The sequence below is a fragment of the Canis aureus genome, chromosome 17, assembly GCF_053574225.1.
Source record: "Canis aureus isolate CA01 chromosome 17, VMU_Caureus_v.1.0, whole genome shotgun sequence".
NCBI classification, from domain to species: Eukaryota; Metazoa; Chordata; class Mammalia; order Carnivora; family Canidae; genus Canis; species Canis aureus.
Window position 1 is genome coordinate 21,067,677 of NC_135627.1, and position 23,812 is coordinate 21,091,488.

The window sequence follows — 23,812 nt, forward strand, 5'->3', positions numbered from 1 at the left end:
TTAAAAAATATTTTGATGGAAGGAGCTTCTAGATTACAACATGTATGTAAAGACTGTAATAAAGGGAAATTACATATGACCTAAAAGAAAATGTGGCATCGCAAGAGTAGAAAAGTTTCAGTTAACGTGTGAATGGAAATGTGGATGGCACTAAGTCTGTTAATATTGTGGCAGAATTTTCATATGTCATATGGAAATACTAGGTAGGATGGAGAATAAAATCAGAGTGGAGCTCAAGGTAGTGAAAATGCAGCAGATGTATTCTGAGCAGTGGTCTTAATTGGATTGGATTGGATTGTTTTATATGCTGGTTGGTGTAACTTTAGTTAACCATAATGATGCAAGTTTCACAAGTGCTCAAATGGAAGAGAGTTTTAGCTTTCAAATGTTGCCTCAATATATTTTACTACCTACAGAATATTTTTCTTAATTTGCAGATGCCAGGAGATATCCTGGGTGTCCTGAATTTGAGGGGTCACACAGTATTGGAGGACTGGATTATACGAGACTCATAGAAAATGCTAATGGGATGAACTGAATTACTAAAAATGTGACCAAAGGCAATAATATTCCCAAAAGGAAGAAATTTTATTATGAGCTAAATGGGTCCTAAAATCTTGAGCATTTGCTTATATTCCCTTAATCACATTTTTCTAACAGATAAACATGTAATGATTTTTGTTTGTATGCATTTTTATCAACATTCCCTTCCTTGAGTAGATTTGAAGGAGAAAACAATGCTTATTTTTACTTTAAGCTGCTGTCATATGAATTGTTAGGATCATTTTTTCTTGTAGAAATGTGTTTATTAGTTTTGGGCAGGTGGGTTATAGTAAAATGCTTTAGAAGGTATGAGAACATACCAGGAGTCTGTATTATTAAATAAAAATCAAGTATTCTTGAATTATTGACAAATTCTTAGATATTAATTTAGAAAAGGTACATCACTAGACCAAAACAAATAAACTGAAGAGTTACAGAATAAAAATGAAATTGCAAATTCCCCTCTTTTCCAGCTGAAACCATGAAGGGTGCAGAAGAGAAGAAAAAGAAGGTTCCTGCTGTGACAGAAACCCTTAAGAAAGAGCGAAGGAATTTTGCAGAGTTGAAGATCAAAAAAATTTGCCCAAAAGATGCTTCGAAAGGCAAGGAGGAAGCTTATCTATGAAAAAGCTAAGCATTACCACAAGGAGCACAGGCAGATGTACAGAACTGAGAGTTGAATGGTGAGGATGTTGAGAAAAGCTAGCAACTTCTACATGCCCGCAGAACTCGAATTGGCATTTGGATCGGAAGTATCAATGGTGTGAACCCAAAGGTTCGAAAGGTGTTGCGGCTTCTGTGCCTTTGCCAGATCTTCAGTGGCACCTTTGTTAAGCTCAACAAGGCTTCAGTTAACATGCTAAGGATTGTGGAACCATATATACAGCATGGGGGGGCCCAAACCTGAAGTCAGTGAATGAATTGATCTACAAGCATGCATATGACAAGATCAACAAGAAGCGAATTGCCCTGACAGATAACACATTGATTGCCAGATCTCTTGGTAAATATAGCATCATCTACATAGAGGATCTGATTTGCAAGATCTATACCATTGGAAAATGTTTCAAAGAAGCGAACAACTTTTTATGGCCCTTCAAATTATCTTCTCCATGTGGCAGAATGAAGAAAAAGACCACTCATTTTGTAGAAGGTGGAGATGCTGGCAACAGGGAAGACCAGATCAACAGGCTTATTAGAAGGATGAACTAACGTATCTACCATGATTATTTTTATAATCTGGTCAGTTAATAAATGACTGCTTTCAAATGGAAAAAAAAAAAGAGATTGCAAATTCCTGTTTTTTCCAATGAAAATACTGTTCTACATCATTTTTGTTGCTGCTAATTTTTAGTATTAAGTTTTAAGAGGCAGGAATGCTTTTACAAGAACTTCCATGTAGAAATTATTTCAAGTAAGTGTTATTCTTCTATGACATAAGTTAGTCTATTGCAGGAAATAATAGTGACATTCAAATACTAAGTTTGTCTCCAATAGAAACATTAAAACCATTATATTTTCCTTACAAAGTCAACTTTGATTAAGTCACTTTAATGACAAATCTAAGCCATGACTGCTGGGTTCTGGGAACAAATTTTAATCGGATTTTAAAAAAGAGCTATCTTGTTATATGTAGAAAATGAATTAAATAAATTTGGTACCTACATCCATTTTAGGAAGTAGATCTCCATTAAAAACACAATAGAAAATATAATTGAGAGTGCTGTTCTTTGTGATAGATACTTTTAATGTCCAAATTCCTATTAATGATAGCACTTAACTATGATACTGCACTGAAGACAATACAAAAGGTAAGTTGTTTGCTTGAGAGACCAATGCCTATTTTGCCATGAGTTGCCAATGATACATTATATGACCTTAGATAAAAACATACTGTATTTCTTTTGAAGAATGAAAGAATTATATGTTGCAGGTTAAAAAGTTGCATGTTATTTTAAAAGTATACAGCAGCACTCCTGTTGTTTTTTTAAGGGTCACATTACTGGTACTAATATTGTAAATTAGCTTCAGAGTCTCAAGAATTTGAGGGACCCCCGGGTGGCTCAGTGGTTGGGCATCTGCCTTTGCCTCAGGGCGTGATCTCAGTGTTCCGGGGTCAAATCCCACATCGGGCTCCCTGCGAGGAGCCTGTTTCTCCCTCTGCCTATGTCTCTGCCTTCTCTCTGTGTCTCTCATGAATAAATAAAATATTAAAAAAAAAAATTTGAGAAAACAAGAAACTTTGTGCACTGTAGGTAGCAGAGGAAACTATTTGCTATTTTATGGAAAATAGGCAGTAGTTAGTGGAAATAAATATGTGTATGACCTATAGACCAAACATTCCACTCCTGTGTATATCTGAAAAAAATTCACAAACATTTATAGGATTACATAGTCTAGGATGTTCATTATGTGTTGTTTTTTTTAAGATTTTATTTATTTATTTGAGAGAGAGTGAGAGAGAATGAATGAGAGAGGGGCAAAAAGAGGGGGAAGGAGAAGCAGACTCCCCACTGAGCAGGAAGCCCGATGTGGGGCTTGATATCAAGATCCTGAGATCATGACCCAAACCAAAGTCAGATGCTTAACCCACACTCAAGTGTCCTGATCATGTGTAGTTCTTAATGTGGGAAGGAATGTAACCAACGGGTGTCATCATGAAAGAACTAGTGAGTGAAATATGTGATGGATTCAGAGACACTATGCTAAGAACTCAGGAGCATTCTCAATGCTGAAACTGAGCATTCTTAATTTAACTCTGAAAATTTATGGTAGTTTATTTCATTAACAACATCACAGCAGGGCAGCCTGTGTGGCTCAGCAGTTTAGTGCCACCTTCAGCCAAGGTTATGATCCTGGAGACCCAGGATCAAGTCCCACGTCAGGCTCCCTGCAGCATGGAGCCTGCTTCTCTCTCTGCCTGTGTCTCTACCTCTCTCTCTCTCTCTCTCTCTGTGTGTGTCTCTCATAATAAATAAATAAAATATTTAGAAAAAAAAACATCATAGGAATGGAGATTAAAATATTCATATTTAGAGGCACCTGGGTAGCATAGTCAGTTAAGCGGGAGACTCTTGGTTTCAGCTCAGGACTGTGAGATTAAGCCCTACCTTGGGCTCTGCACTCAGTGTGGCATCTGCTTAAGACTCTCTCCCTCTCCCTGTGCCACTCCACCCCATGCTCATGCACGTGTGCTGTCTCTCCAGAATAAATAAATAAATATCTAAAAAATATTCATATTTAGGGTGCCTGGGTGGCTCGGGTGGTTGGGCATCTGCCTTCAGCTCAGGTCATGATCTCTGGGTCCTGGGATCTAATCCTACATGGAGCTCTCTGCTCACCAGGGGATCTGCTTCTCCCTTTCATTCTCCCTCTGTGCTCTCTTTTATCAAAAAAAAAAAAAAAAAAAAAAAAAAACATACTTAGAATAATGATTTCTTTTTTAAGTGAGTTATCTCTAAGTACAAAGAAAATTTATGTATATACTAGTAGGCATATGACCATTTCTCATCCCATTTGAAGCTGTTGCATTCAAGGTATCTAAAACTAAACTTAGACCAATAACACCTGTAATTTCACTGAAACTGGAAGTCAAAACTCTTTGCATCTGTAGTATCTGTGACTTCTCTTAAAAATAGTATGAGAGACTGACTAATCTTCATATTATTGTTCTACACAATGGGTCATTGCATTAATCTATTTCTTAATATAATTTATATTATAATTTAAGTATGAAAAATGAAAAATTACAAATATGTAAAAATTACTGTATAAATACGTACTTTACAAATATGTAGAATAAATTTTATGTTTACATACGACTGGCACAAATATCAATAATAGTCCTGAATGTTGTAAAGTTTATTTCGCAAGAATATAGAAAAGTGGCAGAAATCAGTCCGCATATGGCAGGCATATGTGCTTCTGCAAGAAAGTAACACAGAATAATTGAAGGATAATCAAAATTTTATCAAAAATATATTATTCTACCAGTTTCCTAAAGGAACAGAAATGTGTAGAAGATAAATTCTTTAACAAAATCGAAAAGAAGATCAAGTTGCCTTAGGTTTTTCTATTACTAAAGACAAAGGTCTAAGTCCTTAAGGACATCACTGACACCTAGTCAACTAAATGCAGTATGTCCAACCCTTTCATGGAGATTTTTTGTGTCTTAGGACTGTTTAAGCCATTGTTTGTCCATGTCTTTAATAAGGGACATTTGTTTTAGCTTTATTCACAAGTCACTAAGTGACTGTCAACAGGACTTTACCTGGAATGGGCTGCAGATCTATTTTATTGGCTCTTAGATCTGCTGTGAATTGAGTTTACAGTGTCTATTAACTTATTTAACAAGAATGTCCAAATGCAAAATACATGTACTTTATATGATCCACAAATATCATTTCATATGCCATATATAAACTCAAAGATAAATAGATTTTTTGCACAATAACAAATCAAGGGGGACACCTGGGTGGCATAGTGGTTGTGCGCCTGCCTTCAGCTCAGGTTGTGATCCCAGGACCCTGGGATTGAGTCTCACATCAGGCTCCCTGCAGGGAGCCTGCTTCTCCCTCTACCTATGTCTTTGCTTCTCTCTGTGACTCTAATGAATAAATAAAATCTTTAAAAAAATAATAAATCAAGGTCATTTTATTATTACTACCATGTCTAAAGTTACATTTTCAATCATTTAAATTAGGTTAAACAGGAAAGTAGTGTTAACAACTGTGTTGGGAGAAACCAAAATCTGCAAGCACATGATTTAAATAATAATTGATGAAGTGGTAAAATGAAATTTTAATATCATATGTAATCATAAGTTATATTTAAAACACTGTGTTTAATAATGACATATATTTAAAAACTAGACTGTTGATATCACCAAAAAAAGGAATAAGGTATTAAAAACTCCATATTCACGGGACACTTGGGTGGCTCAGCAGTTGGGCATCTGCGTTCTGCTTGGGGCGTGGTTCTGAAGTCCCAGAATTGAGTCCCGCATCAGGTTCCCTGAGTGGGGCCTGCTTCTCCTTCTTCCTGTGTCTCTGCCTCTCTCTCGCTTTCTTTGCGTCTCTCATGAATAAATAAATAAAAATCTTTAAAAAAATAATAAAAAAACTCCATATTCAATGTTTATTATAGTCACATATATATATATATATATATATATGCCATAAAATGTGAAATACTGAGGAAACTATAAAGCTCAATTTTTAGACAGTTTTAAACTCTATGGCCTTAATAAATTAATATGATTGTTGACAATTTAAAGACAACTAAAATAATTTAAAGACAATTTAAAGAATGCACAAGTAGTTTTCTCTCAGGTGACAGCAACAGGCGAAGTACATAATATATTTGCATTAAATATTCTTGTGAAAATATCACTTAAAACTTACTCTATTTCCTTTGTCAGGGTATGTAATGGAGTATTTGTTATTCTGTTATGCAGTAAATGAACATACCAGAGACCACAGAATAGGAAAATAATCTTTGCTAGTAGTTATTTATTTATTTATAGAGCTTCTTCCCAGCTACCTATTTGATAGCACTCCAAGTATATCTCAACAAAATATTAATTTTGTAATGCTCCTCATAAAGTCATAATATCTTCCTAAGACAACTAAAACCCTATACTTTTCCAGAATTTCCTACCTCAGGCAAGTATGTACTATCAGATTCTCCATAAATAATCCATTACAAATTATTACCAAAGTCATTTACTAAATATTACTTTAATGCACCCTTTCATCCTTTCTTTGTACATATATCAACGATTTTTTTTATCTGAATTTTTATTTTCTCTTGCCTAAACTAATGCAATAGCTTCCTGATCAAACTCCGAACCTTTTTGGTCCTCTCCAACCTATACTCAGTAATTAAAACAGAATCATATTATCCTATTCAATGTCTCCAAACTAAGAAGTTCTAAGCAACACATGAAATTCTGTATTTTTCTATGGTATTTGAAATACACTACAACTTTATAAAAATAATAAAATAAAATTATTAGAGGATAATAGAAATGACTTTAAGATAAAATGTAAAATATTAGAGTAATCTAAGCTAGAACTGAGAAATACTTGGCACTCAAGTTTTGAACTAAATAGCTTCTGCTGTTTTGTAAGTTTCTGTGATAACACAATCTATAAATACTTGAAAGGACTGATAATGAAAATGTAGTCCTCTAGATAAAATAAGAGGTTAATTTTAAATAGAAATTATTTACAATAACAGGCTACAGTAAATATTTCCTATGAAACATTTTAAATATTTCTCAAATTGCAGTCATATGATATGCTTTCATCTATTATTATAAATGCTGGTTATACATTGACATTCATTGTAATGTCATCCTTCCATTTCTACTTTAATAATTTTCAGCACAGCCCGGGTGGCTCAGCAGTTTAGCGCCGCCTTCCGCCCAGGGCGTGATCCTGGAGACCCGGGATCAAGACCCGCGTCAGGCTCCCTGTGTGGAGCCGCTTCTCCCTTGCCTGTGTCTCTGCCTCTCTCTCTTTCTCTGTGTCTCTCATGAATAAATAAATAAAATCTTTAAATAATCATAATCATAATCATATTCAGCCTAAAAACAATGAAACAAAGCAATGCCATGGGTCATTACTAAAAGAGTGGTGCATAATCAATACGTAAAATATCGTTCATTATTGTAAATCCGTCTTCCTGATTTTGGCAGATTTGAGAGATTGGAAATGCGGTATGTTGAGAAATAGTAATAATAAAGATATCCATGCCCTAATCCCTGGAACTTGTGGATGTTATCTTATATAGCATAGTAGAATTTTGCAGATATGATTAAGATGAAGATCTTGAGATGGGGAGAGTGTCTTGGATTATCTGAGTAGTCCCTAAATGCAACCACATGTATTCTTGTAAGAGGGAGCCAGATGGACATGATCTCACACATACAGAAAGTGTCTGTCACTGAGAAAGAGATATGTGATGAAGAGTGATAGAAGCCCCCACAAGCTGGAAGAAAGGAGAAAAGGACTCTCCACCAGAGCCCTGCTGACATCTAAAATCAGCCCAGTGAAACTGAATTTGGACTTCTGGCCTCTAAAACTGAGAGAGAGGATACATTTGTTGTTTTAAGCCAACATGTTTGTGGTAATTTATTACAGCACATACAGTAAAGAAACACATGTGATAAGCCAAAGTAAATTGTTGATATCTTATTAGTTGATTTTCTTAACTTTTTTTTTTTAGCTTTTCAGTAATATCCATATGACTTCAAATCACACTTCTCATTTATTACTTAATCTACTTCCATCTTTTTTTTTAAAGATTTTATTTATTTATTCATGAGACACACACACAGAGGCAGAGACACAGGCAGAGGGAGAAGCAGGCTCCATGCTGCAGCGAGCCTTACATGGGACTCGATCCCGGGTTTCCAGGATCAGGCTGGGCTGACGGCGATGCTAAACCACTGAGCCACCCGGGCTGCCCACATCTTTTCTTTTTTTTTTTTTTTTTTATTAATTTTTTTTTTAATTTTTATTTATTTATGATAGTCACAGAGAGAGAAAGAGAGAGAGGCAGAGACATAGGCAGAGGGAGAAGCAGGCTCCATGCACCGGGAGCCTGATGTGGGATTCGATCCCGGGTCTCCAGGATCGCGCCCTAGGCCAAAGGCAGGCGCCAAACCGCTGCGCCACCCAGGGATCCCACATCTTTTCATTATATGATAACAATATATACATTTGAATGCAAAGCAAATATCAAACATTTGGTGTGTGAATGTATTATGTTTCAATTATTCCCCCAAATTGAAAGCTAATAATTGAAGTTGTATTTTACAGATTGCTATTGTGGTTAGAATATTATAGTTAGGGGGATCCCTGGGTGGCACAGCGGTTTGGCGCCTGCCTTTGGTCCAGGGCGTGATCCTGGAGACCTGGGATCGAATCCCACGTCGGGCTCCCGGTGCCTGGAGCCTGCTTCTCCCTCTGCCTATGTCTCTGCCTCTCTCTCTGTGTGTGTGACTATCATAAATAAATTAAAAAAAAAAAAGAATATATATAGTTAGGGATCCCTGGGAGGCTCAGCAGTTTAGCACCGCCTTCCTCCCAGGGTGTGATCCTGGATCACCCGGGATCGAGACCCCGCATCAGGCTCCCTGTGTGGAGCCTGCTTCTCCCTCTGCCTGTGTCTCTGCATCTCTCTCTCTCTCTCTTTCTGTGCCTCTCATGAATAAATAAAATATTGAGAAAAATAAGTATTTTCAGGTTCTCTTTCTAGTAATTACAAGCTAGGTTTTTTCAAGTCAGCTTTCCTGCTGGTATTAACCATAAGACCAGAGCGATTTTTGTCTATTTGAAAGCATCACGGTGCTAATAATGTAATCAAAATTTATAAGGAAAAAAGAAAGAAAGAAAGAAAGAAAGAAAGAAAGAAAGAAAGAAAGAAAGAAAGAAAGAAAGAAAGAAAAGAGAAACCAAAAGAGGTGACCAAGACATTTGGTGCTATTTTTCTCCTTGGGTTATATGATGATCCTCAGGCTTGAAAAGAACAGAAGCCAAGCAGGGTTTTTGTTTTTTTGTTGTTTTGTTTTGATTTGGTTTGTTTTTTCCAAGAATGAAAGAACTGACAATAAACGTGGATTTCAAGATTGCTTACCTTGAGAAGCCCTAGTGAACACTCCATGCGTTCAGGATTACACCTTTAGAAGAATATTAGCAAACTATATCACTACTGAAGCTCAGTGATGGATTGTTCTCTTTCTTTCTTTCTTTTTCTTTCTTTCTTTCTTTCTTTCTTTCTTTCTTTCTTTCTTTCTTTCTTTCTTCTTTCTTTCCTTCTTTCTTTCCTTTTTTTTAAAGATTTTATTTATTTATTCATGAGAGACAGAGAGAGAGAGAGGCAGAGACACAGGCAGAGGGAGAAGCAGGCTCCACGCAGGGAGCCTGACGCCGGACTCGATCCCGCGACTCCAGAATCACGCCCTGGGCTAAAGGCAGGCACTAAACTGCTGGGCCACCCAGGGATCCCCTGTTTCTTTCTTTCTTTCTTTCTTTCTTTCTTTCTTTCTTTCTTTCTTTCTCTCTCTCTCTCTTTCTTTTCTTTCTTTCTTTTCTTTCTTTCTTTCTTTCTTTCTTTCTTTCTTTCTTTCTTTCTGAATTTATTTATTTATTTATTTACGAAAGAGTAAGCAAAAAATACAAGTAGAGACAGCACCATGGGCAATGGGAGAAGTAAACTCCCCAGTGAGCAGGGAGCCTGATGTGGGGCTCCATCCCCTGGGATCATGACCTGAGCTGAAGGCAGATCCTTAACCGAATGAGCCACCCAAGTGCCCCAGTGCTGGATCATTCTAATCTTGGAATTGATCAAGATGATCCAGTTTACTAGTGTGCCTGATCCACTGACTGCCACAAAGACCTGTAAACTGTCCAAGCCAGAAAATAACATCATTCAATAATCACACACATTATCTACAGATTGTTTTTATATGCAATATTTAACATTGTCTCAATAATCAAGAAATAGAAGTGCCTCAAACTAGTAATAGACACTTAAAAGTATCTTAAAGCTAATATTACATTTAAACAAAAGACAGGATGCTTTCCTAAAATCAGGAAACTTTCATGGTCATTTTTATTAAACATTGTGCAGAGTCCTTAACCAGTGCAATAAAGCAAGAAACAACACATACAATCTATTCAGATTGATAAGAAAGGTAAAAATCTATTAGATAAGAATCCAATCTATTCTAAGACATTCCATAATTTTCTACTCAGAAGTCCTAAGGAATTTATAAAAATGCTGTTAGCAGACACATGAAAAAATGCTCAACATCACTCAGCATCAGGAGAATACAAATCAAAACCACAATGAGATATCACTTCACATCAGTCAGAATGGCTAAAATGAACAACTTAGGAAACAACAGATGTTGGCAAGTATGTGGAAAAAAGAGAATCCTCATACCCTGTTGGTGGGAATGCAAACTGGTGCAGCCACTCTGGAAAATAGTATTGAGTTTCCTCAAAAAGTTAGAAATAGAGCTACCCTACAACCCAGCAATTGCACTACTAAGTATTTATCCAAAAGGCACAAATGATTCAAAGGGGCAACTGCACCCCAATGTTTATAGCAGCAATGTCCACAATAGCCAAACTATGGAAAGAGCCCAAATGTCTATCAACAGATGAATGGGTAAAGAGCTTGTATGTGTGTGTGTGTGTGTGTATGTGTGTGTGTGTGTCTGGTGTGTGTGTCTGGTGTGTGTGTCTGTGTGTGTGTGTATATATATATATAGCCATCAAAAAGAATGAAATCTTGCCATTTGCAACAACATGGATGGAAATAGATGGTATTATGCTAAATGAAATAGGCCAGTCAAAGAAAGACAAATACCATATGATTTTACTCATATGTGGAATTTAAGAAATAATGGAGGAACATAGGGGAAAGGAAAGAAAAATAAAGTAAGTCAAAAACAAAGAGGGAGACAAACCATAAGAGACTCTTATCTATAGGAACAAACTGAGGGTCATTGGAGGGAAGGTGGGTGTGGGCATGGGGTAACTGGGTGATGGGCATTAAGGAGGGCACTTGAAATCATGAGCACAGAGTGTTGCATATAACTAATGAATCACTAAATTCTACCTCTGAAACTCTTAATACAGTGTATTTCAATTTAGAAAATAAAATTTAAAAAGGCCACTAAAACTAAGAAGTACATTTCTTAAAGTAGCAGAGCACAAGGTCAATAAGTGAAGTCAGTTGTCTTTTTATAAATTAGGAAGAAACAATTGGAAATTAAAATAAAAATATAAAATTTACTACAGCATAAAAACATGAAATGTTGAGGGAATCAAATACAATATTTGTAAGATTTGTAGAACAAAAACTACTATACGTGGAATTGCTAAAAAGATTAAAGACCTAAATACATGGAGAAATATATGCAGAGATCAAAATATTTAATATATAAATATAAGGTCTCTCCAAACTAATCTATAGACTCAACACAATGTCAATCCAAGCCCAACATACACTTTTTGGAGACACTGAAAAGTTGGCTCCAAAATTTATGTGAGAAAGCAAAGGACCTACCTAAATAGCCACAGCAATTGAAAAAATAATACATTTGAAGGACTAACCCTATTTCATTCAATTATACCATATACAGCAAGCAAGAGAGCTTGCATTGGCATAACTACAGACCTAACAATGGAAGATAATAGACAATAATAGAGAGTCCTATATATAATGGTCAATTAATGTGCCATATAGCTGACAAGATAAAGTTCATGCAGAAATGACATTTCAACAAATGGTTTTTATATAGCAGCTTTATTCATAATCATCCCAAACTAGAACCAACTCAAATGTCTATCAACAGGAGAGTGGAGGAACAGTTTGTAGTAAATCAAAAATATGGGAGTATTTTTCATCAATAAGAGAATGAATTGCTAATTAATGTAAGAACAGGAATAATATTATTGTAAGCACTGCATTAAGTGGAAAAGGCTAGAGGAGAAAAAGGCAACATAAAGTATAATTTCAAATATAGACATTTTTAAAAAGGGAAATTATAGGGAAGGAGATCAAGGCTAGGATGCTGGGGGATACTCAGAGCAAAGAGACATTAGGGAACTTCCAGCCGGAATGACAATACTCTATATTGTGACTGGTGATAGTTACATGATAATTCATATTTGTTGAACTCATCAAACTCTACATTTACCAGGTTTCATGTTAGTGTATGTAATTTATATCAATAAATATCTCTTAAATATACAAAGAAGATATTGCTAGGGAACTTAAAAGGTATGTCAAAACTCAGAAGAAAATGGTAAAGAAGAAGAAAAATTTCACCATTTGCAGATGACATGATACTATATACAGAAAAACCCTAAAGACTCCACCAAAAAACTACTAGAACTGATGAATAAGTTCAATAAGAATTTATTCAAGATACAAAATCAGTGTACAGAAATCTACTGCATGTTTACACTAATAATGAAGCAGCAGAAAGAGAAATTAGGAAAACTATTCCATTTACAATTGTACCAAAAATAATAAAATATTTACAAATATTCTTATCCCAAAAGGTGAAAGACCTGTATTCTGAAAACTGTAAAACATTTATGTAAGAAATTAAAGACGTTACAAAGAAGTGGAAAGATACGCCATGCTCATAGATTGGAAGAACAAATATTGTTAAAGTGTCTGTATTATCCAAAGAAATCTACACATTTAATGCAATCCCTATTAAAATATCAGCAACATTTTTCACAGAACTAGAACCAACAATTCTAAAACTTGTATGGAATGATTGAAGACTCCAGTCACAGAATTCTTGAAAAAGAACAAAGCTAAAGCAATCACAATCTGGGACTTCAAGTTATATCACAAAGTTGTAGTAATCAAAACAGTATGGTAATGGCACAAAAATAGGCATATAGAGCAATACAACAGAAAACCCAGAAATAAATTCACAGCTGTATGGTCAATTAATCTTCAACAAAGCAGGAAAAAGTATTGAATGGGGAAAAATCTCTTCAACAAATTGTGTTAGGAAAACTGGACTGCTATACGCAAAAGTAAAAAACACACACAACCATTTTCTTACACCATACACAAACATAAATTCAAAATGGATTAAAGACCTAAATATGAAACTCAAAACCATAATAATCCTAGAAGAGAACAAGGCAGTAACTTCTTTGAGATTAGCCCAATCTTTTTTCTAGATGTGTCTTCTGAGGCAAGGGGAACAAAAGCAAAAATACACTGTTGGGACTATATCAAAATAAAGAGCATCTGCACAGCAAAGGAACAATCAACAAAACTAAAAGGCAACCCGTGGAATGGGATGTAGTAAGCTTAAAGTGTTCTAGGTTTGGCCAATATTGACCTTACTTTAGTATACTAGCTAAATATTTTGTTTGGTTCCACACACAGTGGCTATTACAAAACTATTTAAATATTCATTAGAAATAATATTTTTTACCTATTTTTATAATAACATTTGAAGTAGAGCTTATCATTCCCATTAAGGAAGATACTTTGCTTTATGAAATAATCCCTGATAGTGGTTTTTTTTTTTTTTTTAGATTTTATTTATTTATTCATGAGAGACACAGAGAGGGAGAGAGGGGAGAGAGAGAGCGAGAGGGAGAGAGAGAGAGAGAGAGAGAGAGAGAGAGAGGCAGAGACATAGGCAGAGGGAGAAGCAGGCTCCATGCAGGATGCCCGATGTGGGACTCTATCCGCGGTCTCCAGGATCACGCCCTTGGTCGAAGTCGGCAGCGCTTAACCGGTGAGCCACCCAGGCTTCCCTAGAGATAATATTTTGTTGGAGAACTTCTTTTTTTTCTTCAACTTGTCTTTATAAATGGCATTGAACTCACACTTATCATGGGTTTAGCTTTATGCTAGTCATTGTGATTAAAATATTACATGATATTCCCTGCTCTCAAAAAATTTACAGAAGATTAAAGCCACAAACTGCAAGAGCATTGTCAGGGAAAACACACTATAATAGGTATATTATTGGGAATAAGGGTAAACAGAGAAGGAAAAGACAACATAATGTGTGTATTGGTATCTCAATGGCTCTTGAGGATGAGAGGAATTTGCACTAGAAATAAAAGAATGAAAGAGAGTTATTGGCAAAAAAAGCAGCACATGTAATCACCAGAAGGGAAGATAAAGAATGGCACATTTGGAGAGTAGTAAGAAAGTCACTATAAATTTAACACAAAGTAATAGTGGCCTATAAAAGACTATAAGAATAAACATGGGTAAGTTTATAAAAGAATGCGTATATATATGGCATACTAAAATGTTTGGACTTTTTCCTGCGGGTAATGGAAGCTCTTAAATACTATTAGGCAGACAAGTAGAATGGAGATATTTGCATTTTAGAACCATTTTTATGTCTTCACTAAGAAGTATATGTATTATGGTACAAAAGAAAAGCAGTAGTAAAAAGAATCTGGAGTGGTTGTGGGAATCCAAGTCAAAAGTGGTAATGGTGATACACACTAATAAGTGGCATGTGGTATGTAGAAAAGTGAAGGCACTTAACGGATAATTAGCAGATAGAATCAGTGGAATTTGGTAACTGTTGGGCTGTTTATGTGATGATAGAGGGAGTTATGAGGAGTGAGGCTTAGGTTTCCAGCTTGTGTAACTATGGATGGAGATGGGGAGCACAAGAAAGTAAAAAGTAGAGAAGTAAGATCAATCTGAAACTTGTTAAGTTGGATGTTCTTGGGAACTGCTCAAGCATATTTCCTGAGTGGGCAGTTTATAGCTTTACACAAAGAAATATATTGACTGTGGATAAATATAAGAGAACAATCAATGTATAGAATGTAACTGCAGAAAGGCATAAGACCATCACCCAGAAATGATGCTCAGATTGAGAAGCAGTGTAAAGCTTAAAAACAGGTAAATTTGCAGAAAATTGCCCAGAACAGAAAAAAATTGTGATGTATTAACAATATTAATGTAGACAATAACAATAAGTAGAGGGATGAAATTTATCTATTAGATTTGAATTTTTAAGTAACTTTTTTGTAATTTGGTAATTATGTCAACATCAGTTTCAGCAAAATCATTCTGATAGAAATCAGCCTGTGATATAACAAGAAATAACTGAGAAGGAAGGCATTTGAAGGTAGATTACAGATTTCACTGATCCAAAGCTTGCTAAATAGGGAAGGAAATAGATAACACCAAGTAGAGATGTCAGAGGCCAAAATTTTTTCTAACATATAAGATGACAACTCGTGTTAACTTCACATGTAAAAATAAAGTAGAATGCTCAATGGATGAGTGGGACTTCCAGAAAGTTAGGGCATCTTTTCCCTAAAAAAGCAATGGTAAATTGGAGAAAACTTTCAAAACAACCATCTCTGGAACCTACTAATTAAACACAAGTGTGCAACATACAACAAATTGAGTGACATTTATTTAAGAAATCCTGGAAACTTCCAGTTTCTAGTTATGCATGTAAGGATCTTCAAAGTCACCACTCTGTTCCAACAACAAGAAAAAAGCTGAACAGATTCAAAAATCAACAACTCTTTTTGGGCTTTTGAGGGAGGGAAGGAGAGTGGACAAACCACTGTTCCCACAATGGAGAGACAGGCAAATACAGGAAGTAATGGTCTAGAGCATTTCATGAATGGATGCTAAGAATGTTAGTCCTATAGAATAATGCATTTATAACACTAAAATAGGTTGAATTTATTGACTTGGATATACTTAATGATTTGGGATTTAAAAAGCTTGTCTGTATAGTTGGAGGTGACTCAAGAGTTTGAAATACTGACTAAAACTTGATCTTCAATGGTCTTGGCTCAGATTCAATTGGGTTGAGATACTAAAAATGTCCTAGAATAATGAAGAGAAAAAAAATCCCAAAGGTTTAGAGATATGGGATGCTGGAGTGTATTTATCATGTGCTACTGGCAATTCCACCTGCTTGATATATTCTCCAGCATGTCACTAAAACTTAAGATGCACTAATGAGGGCTGTAACATCTTCTCCATTAAGTCTATTGTGGCTGGTTTGTAGACCATAAATGATGACAAGAAATGGCATCACTGAAATGAGTGAGATGGTTTCCATGAATATAATTATATCAGGAGCAACAGATAAAATATTAGTACTTAATAACTAGAGACAAAGTAAGCATAAACACCATAATAGGCAGCACAATTAAGTAGTACTCAAAATACTTTGTCTGACATCATTTTTTGCAGTGGCCAATTAATGATAGATTACTGGCAATAAAATATGAGATTAATATACTATTACTAGTATATATATATACTAGTAATATATATTACTATTATATACTATTACTTGATATATATGATAGAAAAAATCTTTTAGTTGAGAGATGTATTTGTATTGTCACAACAGAAAGTAATAAAACTAAAGATATGTCTAGACTATTCAAAGTTCTGTAATCTTGAGTCAGTAAAAGGCTAAATTTTTTTTATGGAAAGACCCTACAACATTGAGAAATGCTAACTCCAATTATGCTTCCAAGGCTATCTATAAAGGAACTGAGACCATTTATAAAGATGACAGGATACTGGGAAATGGGAATTACTCAGGACTTTTGAGGATATATAGGTATTAACTATAATATAATGCAATTTTCTGAAGACCAAAAACAACACGCTGTCTATGGTAGTGTGAAGATAAAAATAAATTTTGACACAAGACCATGTCAGTGGGATAGTGGGTTAGCAGGGGCTCAATTTTGGCAGGTATGCCTTATGTTTTCTTTTCCATAATCATAATAGGCATAATCTGAAATCCCAACATTAGAATCCAGGTTTACAGATTGAAAGACACTTGATTTACTATACATTCTGCCCAAACTCAATTTACACCTACTGTCCAAATGTGATTATTGCACCCCTTTTTACTTAGAAAAGTGTCCAGGAGTGCACGGTATATTAAGATGTTCATCCTAGCTTTTATATTATGAATAGTACTATAAATTACTCTTATCAGGATAATGAACCAAATAAAGTTTATATCTTAGGGAACTGCAAATATCTTAGGGAACTGCAAGCGGGGGGAGCGGGGTGGTGAACGGGGCAGGGATGAGGCCCGAGGTGGGGGTGTTGGTGGCCAGGACAATGGGCTGGAGGGTCTGGGCAACGAAAACCGAGACATGTACATGGAGTCTGAGGGAGGTGATGGGTATCTTGCTCCGGAGAACGGGTATTTGATGGAGGCTGCACCAGAGTGAAGAGGGCCTCCCCCACTGGTTTATATGGACGTGTTCCTACCCACCCATTTGCTGTCATCCTCTCCCCCAATCTTCTTGGCCACCACCTAAGTTTGCCAGCCAAGGGTAGGAGTCTCCTTATTTGTTCTGGACCCTTGGATTTAAAAATAAAATTAATTTCCTGTTTAAAAAAATATGCCACAATTAATGCCTTGGAAGATGGAGAGATGAAGATTCCCATCACACTACCATTTACTTGGCTGTATTTCTTTCTTTCTTTTTTTTTTAAATTTATTTATGACAGTCACACAGAGAGAGAGATAGAGAGAGGCAGAGACACAGGCAGAGGGAGAGGGAGAAGCAGGCTCCGTGCACCGGGAGCCCGACATGGGATTCGATCCCGGGTCTCCAGGATCCCGCCCTGGGCCAAAGGCAGGCGCCAAACCGCTGCGCCACCCAGGGATCCCACTTGGCTGTATTTCTTATGTAAAAGGCAGATGAAACCTAACACTAAATTATGGATTATAATCTTAATTGCATGGGTCCTACACTTCCAAATGCTTTCCCAGATATGTTATCTCACCTGGAACAAGTTTTACCCAGCACTTGGTTTACCCAGCACTTGCAGCTATTGATCTAGTTCCTCTCCTTTATATCAATTTACATCTATCACAATAAATTGTTTGTTATCGTCTAGATGGGATGACAGTATAATTTCATGGTCTTGCCTCAGAACCATGCCAACACTCATATTTCTGCCCATAATCTCTCCAGTACTATTTGATCTCTAATCTATGTATTAATGTGTCTCTAATAGCGTAAATAAAAACATACTTCTATTTATGTATTTATCTCATTATGGGCCAATAACAAAAAGTTTTCAAATCAGCCTTAGACCATGGGGCTTTACTTTCAGTAGTCACTGATCAAGTTTACTAAGATCTTAATTATAATGTTGGATAATCACAGTGGCCAATTAAATACATGATGTCATGCTAATTGCACCTAATTAAAACAAAACTAGCAAGTCTATAGAATGAACAGGTCTTACCAATGGTATGCATCTCAGATAATGGGAGAGAAACCCCTAAATAATATGGGTCATGCTTGAATCCAAAACCTTGGTGAAATTTCTGTCCAAAGATCCTGACCCTCCAAAACAAACAAAACAAAACAAAACAGAAAAATGGTTTGTTATATCTTACACTGACTATGACCAAAAAAATAGGAATAATTCTTAATGGGGCTTTTGCAATTTTAGAGGCAATATAAGTCATATTTGAATGTGTTTCTATGGCTCACTAATGCGGTAACCATAAAGTTGTCACTTTGAGAAGGGCTAAGAGCAAGAGAAGGCTTTGCAGCAATTTCAGTCTGCTATAAAAGATATTTTGCTATTTTTGCCTCACGACCAAACAGATCTAACTCTAATGTGTGTATCCTTGACATGTAGAATATTGTATAGAGCCACCACAAAGCTTAATAAGGGAATCACTAAACCAACTTCCAGGGTTTTGGAAAAAGGTCATATTTTTTTCTTCTAGTTTTGAGAAACAGGTCTTGTCTCATTATTAAGGTAATAAAATATGAATATCATAGAATCAAATAAACTGATTATTATTTGGATTCTGACCCAATATGTCATAAAATCATTCAAGTTACAAGTATAACTCATCCTCAATTGAAAATGTATATACAGGATCAGTATTGAATAGATCTTTATGATAAAAATGGATTCCAGATGCATATGGCTAAGGTTCCCAGTGCACCTGATCTTGCTACATATTCCCCTTACCTTATTTCACAGCAATAGACCCATGGATAGTTTCTCAACATCAGCAGATTTAGGAAGAAAAAAAATGGTTATAGATTCTGTTAATTGATATGCAGCATCAAAGGAAATAATTGCTGCAGTATTAACATTCTAATTTGACCAGATGATTAGAATCTTAGAAAGATTGAGATTGAAAAATTGACCTGAAGATACAGAAAAGACGTATGTGGATGGACTTCTCAAAGGGTACAGAAGATGTGAAGATACTTGTTTCTCTCTGAATGTCTACTAAAGAATATACACTGCATCTTAAAAATCAGATGAACAATATTTTATGATCTCTGGATATCATTCTCTTTAGTTTGATATATGCCCAATACACGTATGCACAAAGTCGCCATGACACTAGCCATTTAGAGGCTAAGCCTGGGCTCAGCAATGTGAAATTTTCTTTGCTAAGTCTGATCTGACTCCTGCAATTTCTGATGGGCAAATCTGTCAAAACTGAGATAAGGGGCTAGCTACATCAGGGGCTTTCTCTCCCCTGCTATATTAAGAAGAGATGCCTTTCCATCAATGACAGCTATGTTTTTGTACTGTGTATATGAAGATGGAAATATCTCCTTAGGAGATATCTAAAAATGCCACATCACTAAGACTATTTCTTCAACCAAATGTAGCAAGGAATAATAATAATTTAAAAATAAATACAGAGGTGCCTAGATTAAACAAGACTTCATATTTAATCTAGTGCAGTGTAACAGACCTTATTTGAATTCTGAATCTAACAAAGTAAAAAGTAAATGTGAACACTGACTAGACATGATAATATAAAGGACTTCGGTTAATAGCATGATAATTTCTTAAGTTGGTATTTAATATAAACTAATACTTGGTTGGAAGAGGCTAAATGGAATAAAATTGACACTTACTGAAGCTGAAAGTTACATGGAATAAAGTCATCATATTATTCCCTCCACTTTTTAATACCTTTAAAATTTTCCATAATGAAATGTTTTTAATGAATAGAAACGTAAGTTTCTTTGTTGCTCCACTTTTTTAAGCTAAAAATGTACCATTCTGACTTCCAGATATTCAAAGGAAAAAATACTTTCTAATTTCCTTGTGCAACCCAAGATACTAGTTTATTAGTTTGAGAATTATCAAAGGAAATGATTCTTTAAGATCTGGTTCCACTATTTTAGTTCAGACATGTTTAAAACCAACTCTAATAAAATATGGCAGAAAAAGAAAGTGTCAGAAAGTACTAACAGTAATTCTGTCTGGACAGAAACAAAATAAAAACCAGAAGGCTTCCTGGTAACCCTTGAGGGCTTAGCTATCAAATACTCTAAGTAATAGTCATTCCATAGAAAGAGCCCACTTCTTTTTTGTTTAATGAAATTATATTACATTGTTTATAGATTGTATCAGAATTACTGTAAAGGGCTATGAGTAGATTTTCCAGAATGGCATTTTAAATACAGCATGATTGATTCTTTGGTTCATTCTCCCAAACATTTTTATTGTTGACAAAGCTTCTCGGAATATACTAAATGCTACAGTTCATTCACAACAAAAAATACATGCATGTATGTGTTTTAAATTGTCTACATGAATTACATGTAAAAACTTTATCAACCTGACTAGGGTTATTATTTGTTTAAATGATTAATCCATTCCATAATTATATCCTTCACAAGGAGAAATGAGAAACTCATTACATCATAATCTTGCTCTGTAACTACTTCCCTTGTAACATTTTTTAAAACATCTTTCTTAATTGACTTACTGAAACAACAACAACAACAACAACAACAAAAAAACAGTTTGGCAAATTGTGTTTCCTGTGTCTTTATAAAAAGTACAGAGCATTCACCTTGCACTTTGTCTTTACTCAAATATATTTCTCATTTTATAAAAAATATATACGTGGAGCTTTCTCTTCTTAAATAGTTTCTAAAACTGAGACTGTATTTGAAATTGAAAACAGTAAACTTTCAAAAGCAACTGCTTACATAATCTGTGCTTTGATTAATTCATTGATTTCCTGTTTATGCCTTTGCTTTAATAATAACAAACAATATTTTGGATCTATACAGATTTTGTTGGTTTAAACATGCTCAGGAGATCCACTCATGAATTTGTGGGTAATATAACTTAACTCAATTTTTGATGAGCTCACACTCATGTAAAAGGCTCTCTTATTATATTTGTAAAATTATTTTTCCTGAATAAGTAAGTAAATTACCTTTGTCCTGAACCCTCAAGTACAAATTTTCCTACTCTCCTGGTTCTCCTTTGTATCCAGTTATACTTTTGATAAACCAATAGCAGGTATAAGAAAATATGACTGTGCTAGTAGAACGCAACACAAAATTACTGAATTCATTTAAACAAACCATCAGCTCTTAACATAATTATTTTGTTTAACTGAATCAAACTGCGTAGTAAGAATGATTGCTGGTAGGCTTTTGTCCATGTAACCTTATAACTGATACCTATTCTGCATTCCATACAGTGACTTCTCTTAGCAAATACTGTTTCACCTGCGGGAATCACATCTCAAGTTTAATCAGATTCTTTTGAATTTTGATTCAACATAGCCTTTTTAACATTTTGACATAAACTAAAATGCTAAGTATTATTGAAAGTCAAAATTCTTTTAACACATCACAAGAAAGTGATTTATGAATACTTTATCTAAATATTGAGTCCTCCAGTATCTGTTCAAAATAAACCTTGAAAGTTCTGACAGGAAAAGTGAATCGATAAGTGGTGCATAGCCTCTATGAAAAAATTCTCCCAGTGGTGGTCTGTTCCTTGTATTTCCTATTCCTTGAAGCCTTGTCAGTTTTTATTTCTCAGTGGTATTATCTTCTGCTTAAATGTTTCTTATGTAAAAAGCAAAATATTAAATAAAAAATGATATGCTCAATAAAATAAAACTCAGTTAACTCTAAGATCTTACAACAAATAAGTATCAATCTTCAGAAAAATGAGGTCAAATGTGGTGTTTTGTCCTGAAAAGCTACAAGATTACATCAAATATGTTATTTGTATCCTTCAACTCCTATCCAAAATAATCAAAATGTATGTGAATTGCTACCTATCTTAAAAAATGTTTTCAGTATTTTTGTGCATTCTGCTTCAGCAAAGCATCTAGACAATATTGCTCTATTAGATTTTTCATTTTAATCACAATATTGTTCATATACAATGTTATATTATTTTCAGGTGTACAATAATGTGACTCAACAGTTCTATACATTACTCAGTGCTCGTATGGTAAGTGTACTCTTTAATCCCCATCACCTACATCACCCTCCCCCACCTCCCCTCTGGTAACCATCAGTTTATTTTCTGTATAGTTGAGAGTCTGCTTCTTGGTTCATATCTATCGCTTCCATTTCTCTTTTTTTTTAATTCCACATATAAGTGAAATCATATGGTATATGTCTTTCTCTGATTGGCTTATTTTGCTTAACATCATACTTTCTAGATCCATGTTGTCACAAATAGTAAGATTCCATTCTTTTTGTGGCTGAATAATATTCCATTGTTGTGTGTGTGTGTGTGTGTGTGTGTGTGTGTGTGCATACCACTTCTTTATCCATTTATCTCCTTCCATAGTTTGGCTATTGTAAATAATGCTGCATTAAACATAGGGGTGCATGGTTTCCTTTGAAACCGTGCTTTTGTATTTTGGGGGTAAATACCCAGTAGTACAATTGATGAATCATAAGATAGTCTTATTTTTAACTTTTTGAGAAATCTCCATACTGTTTTCCACAGTGACCGCAACAGTTTGCATTTCCACCAACAGTGCATGAAGGTTTCTTTTTCTCCACATCTTCACCAACATGTGTTTTTTTCATTTTTTTCATGTGTTTTTTTTTTTCAAACTGTGTTATTGACTTTAGCCATTCTGATAGGTATGAGGTAATATCTCATTGTAGTTTTGATTTACATTTTCCTGATGATGAGTGTTTCGTGTATCTCTTGGCTATCTGTATGCCTTCTTTGGAGAAATTTCTGTTCATGTCTTCTCCCCATTTTAAATTGTATAATTTGGGGGGGTTTCTAGTGTTGAGTTGTATCAGTTCTTTATATATTTTGGATACTAACCCTTTATTATATACATCATTTACAGATATCTTCTCCCATTAATAAGGCTACCTTTTAGTTTTGTTTATTGGAAAACATAAATTTTTAAAGCATCATCTTTTTGAGAAACTCTTTCAAGCACAATAACTTTGTAGTGTCATTTAAAGACCTGACAATATTATGAAGTACATTAGTGCTAAAATTATAATAAATTTAAAAAGTTATGAACAAAATCACATGATGTAAAATGTAGTGGAATTTTTAAAAAACATATAGTAAGTAGTTTTATGCATAATGATTCCATAAGGTACTTTGGGAGGAGGTATTTTCTCAATAAGAAAAAAAATATAAGTTCTTTTTAACATTATGAGCAGCATTTTTTCTACTAGATCATAAGTTAAATGAAAACATAGGTCTTTTTATTATTTCTTGAGCATTACTAAATAGAGGGAAATTAGTTCAGGAAAATTAAACCAGTTGTGAGATGCAAGATGCTAGCCAGGCTGAGTAATAAGCCAAATTTGACTTACCTTTGTAGGTTCATGATGTAAGTATATGAGTTAGAGTAATTACAGATCACTTTGTATAGTAGACCTTCAAATTACTTGCAAAAGTTTAAATTAAGAATAATAAATTTTAAACTACTGCT

The 23,812-nt window shown here is 34.9% G+C and overlaps 1 pseudogene; it reads left to right on the top strand.

Moving 5' to 3' along the window:
* The first annotated feature begins 1,024 nt into the window (after window positions 1–1,024).
* On the top strand, window positions 1,025–1,755 carry LOC144287466 (large ribosomal subunit protein uL30 pseudogene; annotated as a pseudogene).
* Window positions 1,756–23,812: the final 22,057 nt, after the last annotated feature.